The sequence below is a fragment of the Castor canadensis genome, chromosome 16 (assembly GCF_047511655.1).
Source record: "Castor canadensis chromosome 16, mCasCan1.hap1v2, whole genome shotgun sequence".
Classification (NCBI taxonomy): Eukaryota; Metazoa; Chordata; class Mammalia; order Rodentia; family Castoridae; genus Castor; species Castor canadensis.
The window spans coordinates 50,178,564-50,194,618 of NC_133401.1; the positions used below are offsets into that span (position 1 = coordinate 50,178,564).

At 38.2% G+C, this 16,055-nt stretch overlaps 1 long non-coding RNA gene across 1 annotated transcript in view; it reads right to left on the reverse strand.

Annotated features, from left to right (window-relative positions):
- Window positions 1-672: 672 nt before the first annotated feature.
- The window catches only part of LOC141417827 (uncharacterized), a 235,523-nt gene continuing 220,140 nt past the window's right edge, over window positions 673-16,055 (reverse strand). Inside the window, exon 5 of the long non-coding RNA XR_012442432.1 lies at window positions 673-1,331. This is a non-coding gene — a long non-coding RNA (uncharacterized lncRNA). The remainder of the gene's footprint in view (window positions 1,332-16,055) is intronic.

Sequence of the window (16,055 nt, forward strand, 5' to 3'; positions counted from 1 at the left end):
ATAATAACAATGGTGATATTTAGAATGGAAGCATGAGAGGAAATCAAAAGCAAAGAAGTTAAAGAAAAAGGGAAAAACAAATAAACAAACAAGTAGAAAAAAACAAAACTAACAAACAACAAAAAAGTTTCAAAGATATAACTGGGAGAGATAGTGTACTAATCAACAGCAAGCTGAACAGGCATTAGAGAGACAGAGGATTGAAAATAAAAAATAAAAATAAAAAATAAATAAATGAAAAAAGTTAAAAAAAAATCTCCAAGCTCAAATGCAGTAAAGTTTCAGTCTTAATAATTTTGGTGTTCACCCCTCTGCCTCCAATCCTGGAGATGGTGTCTCAGAAGTAGTTCTGTAGTCTCATCAAATGGCATAAAACCTAAAAAACACAAAACAAAACAAAACAAAACCCACAAAGTGTCCCCAGTTGAAATGAAATACAGTTTCAGTAAGTTTTTTAGCATGCAGTTGTAGTTCGGTTGTTGTCTCATCAAAGATAGGGAGAAAAAAATGTCTGGAGACAGTTCTGTGAATGGCTACCTGAGGCTGTGGCTCCCCTGCCCACTGCTGTCAGCCTGCTGTTACTGGAGGCTTTATTTATGCAGCTCTCAGGAGCAAGCTTAGCACTCACCTGGCCTGGCAGGCTATGTATACTTAGAGTTCTCCTGGGCCCGACTGCCACTGCTATAAGCTTTCCCCTTTCCAAGCACACTGGGGGAGGTGACACTGCACCTGCCTTCTCTGGCCAGCTTGTTTATTTACAGCTCATGTGGGAAGTGGATCTCCCCCCTCTCCTGTGGAGTTTTCCTCCCACCGCCACTTTTACAAGCTTTCCTGCTCCTGGTTGCTGGGCGTGTGCCGCCACTCCTGCCTTCTCCAGCCAGTTTGTTGTAAGGGATTTCCCCTCCCCTACTTTGGTGCTCAGGGTGCCCCGCCCTCTTTGCTACATGTCTTTTTTGTTGTTATTGCTTATTATTCAGTTTTTTTTTCTTTTTTCCCTGGGTAGGGGTCAGTTTGTCCAGGGGGCTATGCTGATCTGGCCCAGGGTTGTCTGTGGGAGTACCGCATGCTGTTTAGCTCACCTTGTGGTCTGCGTCTTCCCAAGCCATCTGGGAGCTGGTGTCTGGCGGTGGCATAGGAGCCCTCCTGGTTTCTCCATTTAACATGAAGTGGGAATGCTCTGCACAGGCTGGAGGTGTGAAGGACTCAAAGTTTTGCCTCTTCTCTGTGGTTTTTCCTTTAAGGTGTGTCTCCAGTGTCTCTCCAAGATTTTACTTTATGAGGTACGCTTTCTGCTTCCTCCCTCTAGCCGCAATCTTGGAATCCTCCTGAAACTGGATTTAAACTCACCTTCATAAAATGAGTGACTATAAATAGCCTATTAATTGTCTTTAGAACACAATTTTGCTGTTTACAAAATGTGTGATATAAAGTTTTGTCTGAGATCATTGTTAAAAGAATTATGAATAGCCAGGTGTGGTAGGTCATTTCTGTAATCCAAGCTACTCTTGAGGCAGAGTTCAGCCCCACCCCAGCCCCAGCAAAATTAGCAAAACCCTATCTCAAAAAAAAATACAGACAGCCATTAATGGTAAATAAGCATAGCAAAGCTAAGTAAAATGAGGAGGGAAAAGGTCCAAAATTAATAAAATTAGAAATGAAAAGGAAGATAACAAAAACACCAGTGAAATCCAGGGGATCATTAGGGAATACTTTGAAAATCCATATTCAAGTAAATTGGAAAATCTAGAAGAAATGGAAAAATTTCTTGACACATATGACCAACCAAAATTGAACCAAGAGAATGTAAATCACAAAAATAGATCTATAGCAAGTAATGAAATTGAAGTAGCAATAGAATATCCCAAAAATTAAAAGTTCAGGACCTGATAGATTCACTACTGAGTCCTACCAGACCTTAAAGAAGAATTAATACCAATATTTCCCAAACTTTCCTATGAAATAGAAGGGGAAGGAACACTGCCATAACCTCATTCTACAAAGTCAGTATTACCCTTATCCCAAAACTGGATAAGGACAATAACAAAAAAGAGAATTATACGCCAATCTCTTTAATAATCTTAGATGCAAAAATTCTCAATAAAATACAGGCAAACTGAATTTAACAACATATCAAAAAGATCATATACCATGATTAAAGTCAGTTTCAATCCAGGGATATAAGGATGGTTCCAAATACACAAGTCATAAAATGTATTACAGCATATTAATAGAAGCAAAGACAAAAATCAAATGACCATCTCAATAGATGCGAAAAAAGCCTTTGACAAAAACCATCATTCTTTCATGATAAAAGCTCTGATGAAGCTAGGAATAGAAGGAATTACCTCAATATAACAAAAGCTGTATATGGCATGTCTATAGCCAAATCATATTAAAGGGAAAAAAACTGAAACCATTTCATCTAAAGTTAGGAATCAGATCAAGGTTCCTGCTCTCTCTGCTTTTATTCAATGTAGTCTTGGAATTCCTAACCAATGCAATAAGACAGGAAAAATAAATAAAAGGAATTCAAATAGGAAAAAGAAGAAGGCAGCTGACATGATCTTATACCTAAAAGACCCAGAAAACTTGGCCAAAAAACTCCTAGACATTATAAATACCTTCAGCAAAGTGCCAGGATACAAAATCAACTTTAAAAGTCAGTAGTCTTTCTATGTACCAACAATGAGAAAAAAACATAGGAAAACAATTCCATTTATTGTACCCTCAAAAAAAAATGAAATACCTAGGAATAAACTTCACAAAGGAAGTGAAAAATCTCTACAATGCAATCTATAAAACACTAAAGAAAGAAATCAAGGAAGACTACAAAAGATGGAAAGATCTCTCACAGTCATGGATTAGTAGAATCAATAGTGTAAAAATGACTGCATTATCAAAAGCAATACAGTTTTTAAATGTAATTCCCATCAAAATTTCAATGACATTCCTCACAGAGGTTGAAAAATCAACCCTAAAGATCATATGAAAGTCCCAAAGACTGAATAATCAAGGAAATACTGAGCAAAAATAGAAGTATCACAATACTTGACTTCAAACTATACTACAGAGCCTAGCAATAATAACAGCATGGTTACAAAACAGAAATGAAGACTAGTGGAACAGAATAGAAGACCCAGATTTTTGATAAAAGTGCTCAAAACATATGATGAAAAACAGATGGCCTCTTCAACAAATGCTGAGAAAACTGGTAATCTGTATCAAGAACTTTATCAATGTCTTTCACCCTGTACAAATACCACCTCAAAATGAATTAAAGACCTTAATATAAGACCTGAAACTTTGAAATAACTACAGGAAATAGTAGGGAATACACTGGAATTTATAGGCATAGGCAATAACTTCATAAATAGAACACCAATGGCCCAGCAACTAAGAGAAAGGATTGACAAATGGGAGTACATGAAACTAAAAAGTTTCTGCACAGTAGAAGAAAAGGTCACCACATCAAAGAGGCTGCCTATAGAATGGGAGAAAAATCTTTGCCAGCTATACATCTGACAAGGGATTAATACCCAGAATAATAAATGGAACACAAAAAAATAAACTCCTAAAGAATCAACAACCCAATGAAGAAATGAACAAATGAACTAAATAGAACATTTTCCTTTTCTTCTTCATTTTTTATTATTGTTCTAGGTGGGGGTACATTGTGGCATTTACAAAAGTTCTTACAACATGTCATATATGTCCTACTCCCTTTCCTCACTACCTCCCCATTCCCACTGATACCAACATATGGTCAAAAACACACGAAGAAATGCTCAACATCCCTGGTCATAAAGGAAATGCAAATCAAAACCATGTTAAGATTCCACCTCAGTCCTGTTAGAGAACACAACCAACAACACATGTTGGTGAGGATGTGGGGAAAAAGGAACCCTCATACACTGTTGGTGGGAATGTAAATTAATACAACCACTATGAAAAGCAGTATAGAGGGTCCTCAAAAGACTAAAACTAGATCTGCCATATGATCCAGCAATACCACTCCTAGAGATATACCTGAAGGAATGTAAGTCAGGTTACAGCAAAGGCACCTGCACACCCACGTTTATTACAACATTGTTCACAATACCCATGCTATGGAAACAGCCAAGATGCCCCACGACTGATGAATAGATTAAGAAAATGTGGAATTCAAAATAGGACTGGTGGAGTGGCTCAAGATACAGGCCCTGAGTTCAAATCCCAGTACTGCAAAGAAAAAAACAACAGAAAATGTGGTATTTATATACAATGGAATTTTATTCAGCCATAAAGAAGAACGAAATTTTATGATTTGAAGGTAAATAGATGGAAGTGGAGAACATCATCTTAAGTGAAGTTAGCCAGGTTCAGAGGGTCAAGGGCCACATGTTATCCCTTATAGGCAGAATATAGGCCCAATACAAATACAAGCAATACTATGTATACCCACAAAGATATACAGTACATGTACCCATAAGGGGGACTGGTAGAGGAGACTAAGAGTGGAGGGAAAGAAAGATAATGAATATTAATGACACAGATCACATCTGTGTAGGAACAAGACACAATGAAACTCACAAAAAACTGCTAAACAAGACAGGATTTGGTGGGGCGGGGAACGGGCTAGGAAGTGCAGTGGAGCGGGGTTATATTGACTTAAGCACAGCACATATATAATACCAAGGCAAAATTTCTACTGAACAATGAACAGACACTGAAGGTCAGAACAGACAATGAAGGTAAAGAATGAAAACCAGGTCACGCTGAAGGGATGGCACTAATGGAAGGGAGATGGTAAAAGAAGGAAGTGAAGATGGTATGTATGATTGATGTACTCTCTATACAAGAAAGAATATAGCCTTTTCAACACTTTGAAATCACTATAAAATGAGCACTAACGTAGAAAGGAAAATGGAGGCGCTGAAGCAATTTGGGTTATACTACATAGATTCTTGGAAATGTCATAATGAGACTCCCTGTATAGCTATCCTAAACAAACAAAAATATCTCTTTTCAAAAATGAAGGACATGAGGGAAAACAGTTCTTGTCTAAGGGTTTGTTCCAGTGAAAGAGGGGAAGACATAAGGAAAGGGTGAAGGAGAGTGAATATGGTGGATTATGTACTCATATATGAAAGTGGAACAATGAGACCTGTTGAAGTAGGGGAGGTGGAATAAAGGAGAATGATGGAGAGGGTGTAAACACTTTTGTAAATGTCCTAATGTCCCTCAGTAAAACAATAATATGGTAATATGAAAGAAAATAAAAAGGCATGAAGCACAGTGTTCAGACCCCAGTATCATAAAAACAAACAAACAAATAAACAAAAGGTCTGGGGTATGACTCAAGTGCTATCATGTTTTTCTAGTGAGCAAGAGGCCCTGGATTCAATCCTATAATGTGAACAAAACCTATTTGTTGCAATTGATTCAGTCTGCCTGTCACTTTAAATTCCTGCTACTGGGAGTTAGTGCTGACCACAAGGGTAACCACTAAAGCTGAAATGGACCAATGATACTGCCCCTGGTAAATGTCCTGGTCATTTGCCCCACATAAGGAAGTCAGAGTCCTTCTTGGGATTTTTAAACCATAGCTAGGATGAATGTCTCTGCCTATCAGATCATGAGACTGGACAAAAACAAACCTAGCAGTGCTGATAAAAGTGTCCTACCAAGTATAGGAAGACTGTGTGTTTCAGGAGAGAATTCAGTGATATAAAGATAGTTGGAAATTCTACAGGTCACTAGCTATTTGCCTCTCCATCCTTCTAGTACACTTCCTTCCTGCTAAAACTGCATTAATTATAGCAGAATCATAACAAATACAGAAATGTTTAGTACGCATAAAGCCCAGCGTATGTTAGTTATTTATTCTGCCTGTGGGAACTGGCAGTAAGACAGACAGTGTCTGGTCCCTGCCCTCACAATGCTTCATATATAGGTACATAACAAAATTCATGCTGTTTATGTAACAGGGATTAGCTTTCTTATAATACTGAAGGAGCAAATCACTGTCAAAGCTCTCCCTTGTTCTCTATGAAATTAAAGAGGATCTGACTTTAACTGCCTCTTATGAAGGTTCTAAAGGCCTGATGCTGGGTATCCCCACTGACATACACAGAGTGCCTGGACCAGAATACCATGGAAAATTAGAACATGATGACCCTGGCCATAAGTCCGTATCACTAAATCACTGAGGTCCTGCTCTGCTGCATGGCCTCCCTCACTTTCTTATTTGTCACCACTTCCCTCTTATCTCTATGTGTTGCTACCACAATGTCCACTCAGCAATGCCGTCTACAAGTTGTGCTGAGAATACTTTTGGCATGGTGCCCAAGGTCACATAGTCTATGGGCGGCTCTCCCTAAAACTCACTCTGTACCTAGTTGTACATGTTCAAGGTGTAAGAGAGCTCTGACCTCTATCATCTGAATGACTGCACAAACTCTGTCCCATTCCCATTCTAATGGAAGCCATCTCCACACAGGAACACCCTCCTTATCAATTTTACACCTATCTGTTTTCTTCCCTTTCTTAAGGAGTACCAAGACTGATTTCCCAGGTTTGGTCCAAACCTTTGAAAATATCACCTCTACCTTAAAAAAAAAAAAAAGAACATGAAACCAAACTTGTAACAAGAGGGAGAAAATCAACTTTTTTGATTGTTTGTTTTTACACTGTGATCTCACTGCTCATTAAAAAGAAACACTCAGTTAAATTATTCGCCATAGTTTTTGAAAAATTGCTCTGACATTAATATAATCATTTTTATCATCATGATAATGGCAGTGATGGTGAAATGACCTGTGGTATCATTCAGTGGTAGAGAGCTTGCCTTGCATGAATAAGAGACTCTGGGTTCCATTCCCAGCACTGAAAAGAAAAGGGAGGGGAGGGGGGGAGAGGAGTGGAGGGGACATTTTCTTAGGAAGATATTTGGACAGTAATATAGGTTATGGTGCACTTACTCCAGGACACACATTGTTTTAAGGAGTTACAAGAATTGTCCATTTGAGCTCAGTGAAACAAGAATGTTTCTTTTTCTGCATCATAATTGTGAACCACATGTGTAGGTTTTATCCAGGCTTAGACAAGCATTATTAGTCTAAACAGTCACAAATAGAAGGTAGAAGAACCAGTCAAAAGAAGAATGGCCCAAAAAGGAAACACTTTACATAGCTGCAGAGAGAACCTGCTTGCATCTCTGGTCTGAAACAGTTGAAGTCTCTCAGGTATCCTCCAGCTTTCATTTCAATTACTGACACATTAATCTGATGTTGCTCCAGCACAGGTCTGGCCCTTTGCCTGGTTTTCAACAGCATTAGAGGAGCTAGATGCATTGCTCATGGGCTACCTGTGACAAAACAGATCAAAGGACAGGAACACACTGAACGAGGCTACAGCCTTTGGGGTCATAACCTATTAGAGGATCAAAAGAGGTATCAGTGTCAACAGATTTGATGCCTACTTCAAGAGAAATTCACTCCTGAAAAAGAGATTTACTTTCTTAGAGAGAAGCAGAGCAACTTGTCTCTAGAAGGAAACATCGCAATTGACTCAATTATAGAGGAAAATAATCCAGGTACAAAACTCAGATTCCCAAACATTTCCATTAAAATAATAATAATAATAAAAAGGTCAGGCACCAGTGGCTCATGCCTATAATATTAGTTACTTGGGAAACTGAGATCAAGAGGCTCATGGTCCAAGGCCAGCCCTGGCAAAACATTCTTGAGACCCCTTTTCAACCAGTAGCTTCTGAAGTGTCATGTGCCTGTCATCCCAAGCTACACAGGAAGCTAAAATCAGGAAGATCTTATTCAAGGACAACCTAGTAAAAAACGTTTGTGAGACCCCATCTCAATCAAATGAAACTGGGCATGGTGTCATACCTCTGTCATCCCAGTTAAGGTAAAATAGGAGGGCAGTTCAGGCCAGGCCAGCTTGGACAAAATGTGAGAACCTATCTCAAAAGTAACCAGAGCAAAAAAGGGATGGAGGTGTGGCTCAAGCATTAGAGTCCCTGCCTAGTTAGCATGAAGCCCTGAATTCAAACCCCACTACCACCAAAAAAAGAAAGAAAGAAAGAAAGAAAAAAGATCAAGGGTTAAATGTGTATAAATTCCTGACACAACCAAAATATTCACAACATTCCTTTGACCTAAGTTTTAACTTATTAGGTACTCTGCTATCAACATAAAATGAAAATATTTCGTCCACAGAGTAATGTACGTTTTCTGAAATTGTCATGGTCTGAAAAGAGCACTAATCATGCCATCCTAAGGTATTATTTTCTTATTTTATTACATGTAGCAATTTGTGAGGTGTGATTAATCCTAAACAGTTTTCTGCTCTCTTTATAGCACACATAACAAAAATGAATCACCAAAGATTCAGATGTGCTACATACTCTATAAAAATAGCATTTTCTATTATTCTATCCTTTAAGACATTACATAATTTCATTGGTGAGTGATGAGAAGTGGGATTACTGCCCAACCCTCATTTAGTACACATAAAATCTTAAGAAAGTGTTGTGTCTTTCTAAATAGACTGGCCATTAAATCTTACGATCTTATTCTTGTCTCAAAAGTAGCATGAAGCAGGGAAGACACAGAATCATTTCATCCTCTGCACAACATTACAAGAATCTTAAAATTATGCAAAACTGGCATATTTTGCTAAAACTTCCAAAGTAACTTTGAAAATAAAAAGTACTTATTTGCAAAAATTATACTAAAATTGTCTATAAATGCAGGATGATGATCAAAGCAACATATATTTTAGAAGTACTTGCTTAGGCACAGCTAATTGTAGAGTCTACAGGCCAAGCAAATGTATTTTTCTAAATCCATGGTGTGCAAGAGAATATTGAGTCATTAACAAATATTCATGCTGTGTAACTCAAGGTTTATATGCATTGTTTTTATTCTACATAAAAGTGTAGCTGTAATTCACACAGTGACAATATACAATAACAAGCATCTTCTTAATCCAGTCACATACATGTTTTAGGATTTCACTGCAGATGTTCACTCCCTAGTAAACACATCTTCACAGAAATGTTAATTTGAAGCCCTGACAAGAAACCTACATTTACTTTGGCCAGTCATGCCAGAGCACTTGCTTGGCTAACATTTCCACAGACTTCTGCCAGTTGCTAAACCTTGGCTTGCACTTATACAACTGCAGGGAAGAGGAAAGAAACATTTTCAAAATATTTGCCTTGCAGATATTACTTGCCATATGGCCTTGGCTCCAAAGGTTATGAATGCCCTTGTGTACTTTTACACATTTTAAATATACTTTGCCTGTCATTGGAAACAGTCTTTTTTTCCTTAGCTTAACCTTAGCTGATTAAAGAGCAAGTCTACTTGTAAAATGAATGTTTAGTCATAAAGAATGTTTTATTTATATCCCTTGGAGTAAGTTTTAACTTAATCAGGGAATGTTTGTCAAGGGCATTTTATGTCTTAAATTAAATTGTTCTAGTTTCAGAGTCAGAATTTTGGTTATGACAAATAACTTTTATATATACAATTGGAATTTGGCCCTTTACAGTTTGGTCTGCAACTTTTATTTTTTGGTGTGAAATACAGAAGCCCTAGTAGAAATGGAAGCAAAAAGTGTCTGTGTCCCTCCATGCCTCAACCTCCCCTACTTTCTATGTCAACAAACCCCTATGTGTTCAGGAGAGTCCTGGGAATTCAGCCCAATTGGTCCTCTCTCAGTGCCATGACTGGGACAGTGGCCACTGACTGCTGAGAGGAAACCAGTCTCAGCAGATCATGGCTGATACACAGAGACTTACTCAAAATCCCCTTCTCCTGCTACACTTGTGAGAGGTCAGCATCTCACCCACAGAGTAGAAATTCTTACACATTACCTTCAGAGAAAATTAGTCTTTGGCACACTGGTGACAGCTCTGCAAGTGGAAGGAATTTAGATTCCCTCCTGTAGCTACCAGTACAGTCAAGAGTGGTGCTGGCATCAAAGTAGATTCTTCCAGGAAGAACTAACTATAGCATCACATCCATTCACAGGTAAAAGCTCATGAAGACAAGGACTTTATCTGTTCTACCTTTTGCTGTCATCTCAGGATATAGAGCAGAAAGTATAACATAGTGTGCACTCAATTATTTGAAGGAAGGAAGGAACACAAAAAGAAAAGTATTTGGCATGTAATAACCTGAGGTCTATGCTCCATCCACAGGGAGTTACTGCCACTAATGAGCAATGTTGCAAACAGTCTAGCTGTCTATGAAATTTGCATGGAGAACACAGGGAGGATTGAACCTCCTAGTTCCCAGCATTATGAAGGGTGCCAGCCCCTACTGATGCCTACTGATGTGTTTATTTTTCTCACATCTTCCCGGAGGAGGTGATCTAGAAACATTTCCAGCTTACCAATGAGACTTCTAGAAACTCATGCACACTGCTTCTCATTCATCATCTCTAACTCAGTCCAGAACTCACAGGATTGGTCTTTCTTCCCTTTACTCTTATCAAAGCACACAGGACTCTGATGCATATAATGCCCTTGACTGTGAATAGGACCATCCAAGTGCAACTCAATAAAACATCCTAACTGCAGATATCAGGGAGAAAGGATGAGACAGGTGACATAATTCTCTCTTCTCAAATAAACTATAATCTCCACATGCAATATGGCCTGGCCACATTTGACCTTTCACATGCTAAATGATGAGTATGGATTGTCCTTAATCAAACAAAAAATCTTTTACACTTAATTATTTAGTCATTTACTACTGATCACCATATGAATCACCTATGGCTGCATCTTGAAATTATCCCCAGAATTTAAAGACTTAAAAGAACAGATGTATGAGGAATATATCCATGGAATTTAAGTAGATTCTGGCCAAATTGGCTACATCAAGCCATCAGATGGGGCTGCAGCTCTGGCCACATCTTCACTGCAAACTTATCTGGTGCTCACAGTTCATGCTCCCACCTCACCTGGGCCTCTCCACAGAGCTGCTCTTCAACATGGAGACTGGCTTCCCCCAGGTGAGAAACCCAAGAGAGCACAAAAGAATGCATAGGGTAGGACCACAAGTATTTTATATCTAGTCTTGGAAGTGACTTCCCATTACAGCATCAGCTCAAAGTCCAGAATCATCATTGAAATCAAGTTCATATGTGAATTTGGCCACTTGTGTAAAGCTCCTTAAGTATAATTCCCATCTGTCTATAGACCTATGTAACTAAAGAGAGAAGCTGTCCATCCACACACCTCTAACATACAATTGAGGGACACGTGTAAGATAACGATATATAATTAAACATACTTTGATCAAATTCACCCTATTACCCTTTCTTATCCCTACTCCACACTCTCCCTTATCCCTCCCACCTCCTTAATAGTCCCTGTTTTTACTTTCTTGTCCTGCCCCTACCAAATTCTACATATGAAAGTAAACATAGGCTGTTTGTATTTTTGAAACTGGCTTATTTTAACAGGATGATTCCAGTTCCATCCATTTTCCTTCAAGTGACATAATTTTGCTCTTCTTTATAGCTGAATCAAACTCCATTGCTTATATACCACATTTTCTTTATCTGTTTGTCTGTTGATGGAAATCTAGGCTGACTGCACAACTTTGCTATTGTGACAAACATGGATATACAAATATCTCTGTAGTAAGCCAACTCTGATTCTTTTGGGTGGTATCTATAAGTAGTATAACTTGATCATAAGGTCAACCAAAAGGGACACCCAGTCACATAACCCAATGTATGAAACCCACTCTCAACCCTGCCCTGGCATACTGTGCCCCACCATTCCACCCTGTTTGAATGATGTCCTAATAAATCTTTGCTTTTTCCTAAAGATGGAGGAGAAGGACGAGGAGGAGGAGGAGAGGAAGAAGGAAGAAGTAAGAAGAGGAAGAGGAGGAGGAAGAAGGAGGAGGAGAAGGCAGAAGAAGAAAAGAAGAAGGAAGAAGGAGGAAGAGGAGGAAGAAGGCTAGCCCACATGTAAGGTTTTAGAGATGGTTACATGAGGGAGTGACACAAGGAAGTGAAGAACATCAAGAGTCATCTTGGAGGCTGCCTACCTAAGAAACCAAAGGGCTTCCAAAAATAGGTTGTCCATTGAGAAGCACATTTATACTTTAAAAACATTATCACAAGTGTTCTGGAAGAATGAGTCAGGAAGAAAAGAAAGGCACTTTAAAATATTAAAAATAATACACAGGAAAGAAATGGATTTTAATTTTAAGCTAAAGATTGTGTTTAAAGGGAAGAATATCCACTTGGTTTTGATATTGAAATATTCTCATTCATGTACCAGGTTTAATGACACATAGCTGCATTTTTCCTACAGTTAATCACATCATTTTGATTCTAAAGAATAGGAGTTTCTGGGTGGCACAGTGACTCAAGTGACAGAGCTCCTACCTAGCAAGCATGAGACCCTGAGTTCAAACCTCATAACCACAAAAAATAACAACAAAAAAGAACAGTTTCATGATTATAATAGGGTAAACAATTATATATCCTTCCCCCTTACAAATTGTAGAATTCATGCACCCATAGAGAATTAAAAATTTGGTTCTATTTATAGACAGATCATAAATATTATAAACTGTGGAACATAAAAGAAAGATCATTACTGTAAAGTGTAAAGTAAGAAAAGGCAAAGTATGATAATTTCCTCAATTTTAATAGAGACATGTCAATAAATTCCCTGTTCTTTTAATTATGCATATAATAGACCTGAATGTATTTTCAAAATATGAGGAGGAAGTAAAAGTACAATAAAGTTTGTGTAGAAGTGAGATGCTGAGGTGCATAAAGGATGTAAATTCATCCTGTTTTGCAGGCAGTAGCTTGAATACATTATGTGAAGTGATAAATCAAGAAAAAGAACTACAAATACATTGTTTGCTTTATTATTACAATGAAGAATGGATCAAGAATGTCCTCAAGGGAAGTGGAGCTGGGTTTAGAGGACCTGGGTAATGGCTCAATACCATCCCAAAATGTCTGTTGTGTTGTTGAACACATCTTATTATCACTTTTCAGATAAACAAGCTGGAAATAAGTAGATATACAAAAAGTGGGTGTTATTTCTTAGGCAAGTGCCTCAAGAGACTTTCTTGTCTGGCCTCCACAGGAGGGCCTCCCATAAGACCCTCCCAGGAATCCTCTCACCATGACTGGGGTTTGGCCCTTTGCTTCATGTGAGCCTGATAGAAGGAGACAAAAATGAGGCTGCATGGCTTCTAGGCTGAGTCCTAAAACATCCTGCAGCTTCTGCCTGGTCTATAGGAATTCTCTCAGTGAAGCCAGTAACAATGTGAGACATCTGAATTCCTGACTGAAGATCAGACAATGATCCAGGATCATGGAGTACATAGTCACCCCAAAGCTTTCATCCTAACTGAACATTTCTTTTAAAAGATGCTAATGTGCCAAAGTTACATATTCTTATTTTATCTTATATATTTAAGATAAAAAATGAGATGTTTTAATATACACACGCATTGTGAACTGATTACTATAGTCAAACAAATTAGCATATCCATCTCACATAGTTACATATTTTAAACATCAGAATAGATTCAGAAATTATTTGAGCAAATTCTCGTTTTTCTCCAGATGGAGAGACCCATTTGGTACCCCTCATCTTTGCCTGACAAAAATCTTCCCTTGCTTAGAATGTTTTTACTGAAATTTCTTCTGTACTTCCCCACTTTCAGAACTCAGCATGTCTTGCTAGAATATCCCATTAGCCTCCCCTGCAATTGCCCTGCCTATATTTGCTTCTCACTCTAGGCAGTTTTTTCAAATTTACATTTAGAAAATGTAAATTTGATCACAACATCTTCCTGCTTTAGAACTTCCTACTACCTCAACTATCCAAGGATTAACACCAAAACTAGCAGCATTATACAGAGTACCCTCACTTAAACTAAATGTACTCAAGATCCAATCTGCCTGTGCATCCATCCATTCATCCATCTATCCATTCTCCCATTTGTCTCCATCCATCTATCTATCCATCAATCATTCATCTATCTATCCATCCATCCATTCACCTATCTACCTATCCTCCTATTTCTCCATTTATTGCAAAAACACAAATGTAAATGTATTGGTTCCCTGCAAGGCACTAACAATATGAATATAATAAACTTTACATTCAAGTTCTGTTTGGTTGAGTGACCTCAAACTATTTTCTTCATTCTCATCTCTCATCACTTCCCTATCCAACACATTTAGATCTAATTCACACACAAATATCCACATCTGTGCCCAACCACACTAACTTTCTCATCTTTTCCCTTATAACTCATGCTTTCATGACTCATTATGCCTTTTATGCCTTTTTTCAGTGTTGGGGATCAATTCCAGATTCTCACAGCGTCTGGACAAACACACTATCACTGAGCCACTCACCCAGCCTGCATGATTTCCATATGCTGTTTAATCTCCATATCCATTTTGACCTCCTAGGAAATACCTTAAAAAACTGGATTACCTGTGGCTCCAAAATCCCAGCTCAAATATGACCTCTGTATAGCCTTTCAGATCAATCCCATAAATTGTACATTGATTTTTGCAGGGAGACCTTTTTGCAGATTGAAAAACACACCCAGGCATCAAAGCCTGGCCCAAGATTGCACAGGTAATGCACCTGTGGATCACTCTGTCATGAAGCAGCCTGACCAAATTATTTAGTTTTAGACACATTTCCTCTCACTTCCAGCCCTTTGGTCAAAGTATTGTCCATACCCATAGAACTCCAACCTGCTCAGGTCTCCTCCTTTGAGCTAATGCTTACTTCCTCTCTTAAGAGTATAGAAGAAGACTGAGCACAAAGTAAACTTTCTCTGAACACATGTCAAATAACTGATTAAGGCCCTCAAAAGTTTTCATAGAAAGTTCAACTGTATCCTATGAGAAATACAAGTGCATTTTCTGCCTTCAAATACCTTTTAATGACAGACATAAAAGGGGTCCCTTACAGGAAGGAACAGGGGTGGAGGGGATAGACAGCTTACCTGTGTAGCACATATCTAATAGAAAACTCTAAATTACAAATGAGAACATAACTTCCTCAATGAATCTTTGAACCTCAAAAGTTTTAGCCCAACTAAATTATTATAACTCGATTCTGCACTTGACTGTGTTTTATTTCGTTATTCAGTTTACCTTATAGAAAACATCAGTAAAATTTCATGTCTACAAATAGAATTCTCTGAGGATAAAGGGGCTTTAGAAAAAAGTGTGACTATTTTACAAGCCCACACAACATGGCTTAAAGGAAATCCATTAAAATTTGCTTTTAACTCTCTAAGAGTCCTTGCTTCCAGTGCTCCTAATTTCTAATCCCACTTAGTATTTCTTAGTAGAAGCTATCAAGAAAAATGTTGTTTGGTAAAGTTCTACACGATGACAGATGCATTCTGTATTTCCACTGCTTGATGTGTAGCTACTCACCATATCTGTTTGCTGAGCACTGATATGGGGCCAATTTGCCTGAGAAACTGAATGCTTAACTTTTTCAGCCTACGTTTCATTGCTGTAATGAAATGCCCAAGGCAGGTTCTTGATAAAGAAGAAGTTTGTTTGCTCATGGTCTGTAGGTGACAGTCCTGGGACCTTAACTAGTGATGCCTTCTCACTGGCAGAGTCCTATGGTCTTATAAAGCTTCACATGGCAAGAGATGGGAACACACATGTTGTATATGGGTCTTTTTGATGTTGCCCTCTTTTTGTAAATCCCTAAGATTGATTCAATCATTAGCCTCACCCCCCAGTGACTTTATCAAATCCTCATCACCTCCCCACTGTGGCCCCACCTGCAAACACCATGGTTGGATTAAGTTACCACACTCTTTATATCTCACAATGCTGATTGAAAGTCAAGACAGGAAGCCATGGAGACAGAAACTATATGCAAAACATAACACTAGTGACTTTGAGTATATATAACCACATGTGCTGAGAGCTACTACACTGAACACAATACAGCATATACTCTGGTTCTCCAAATTCCTCAACTTTAGTCAGATATTATGTTTTAATATTGT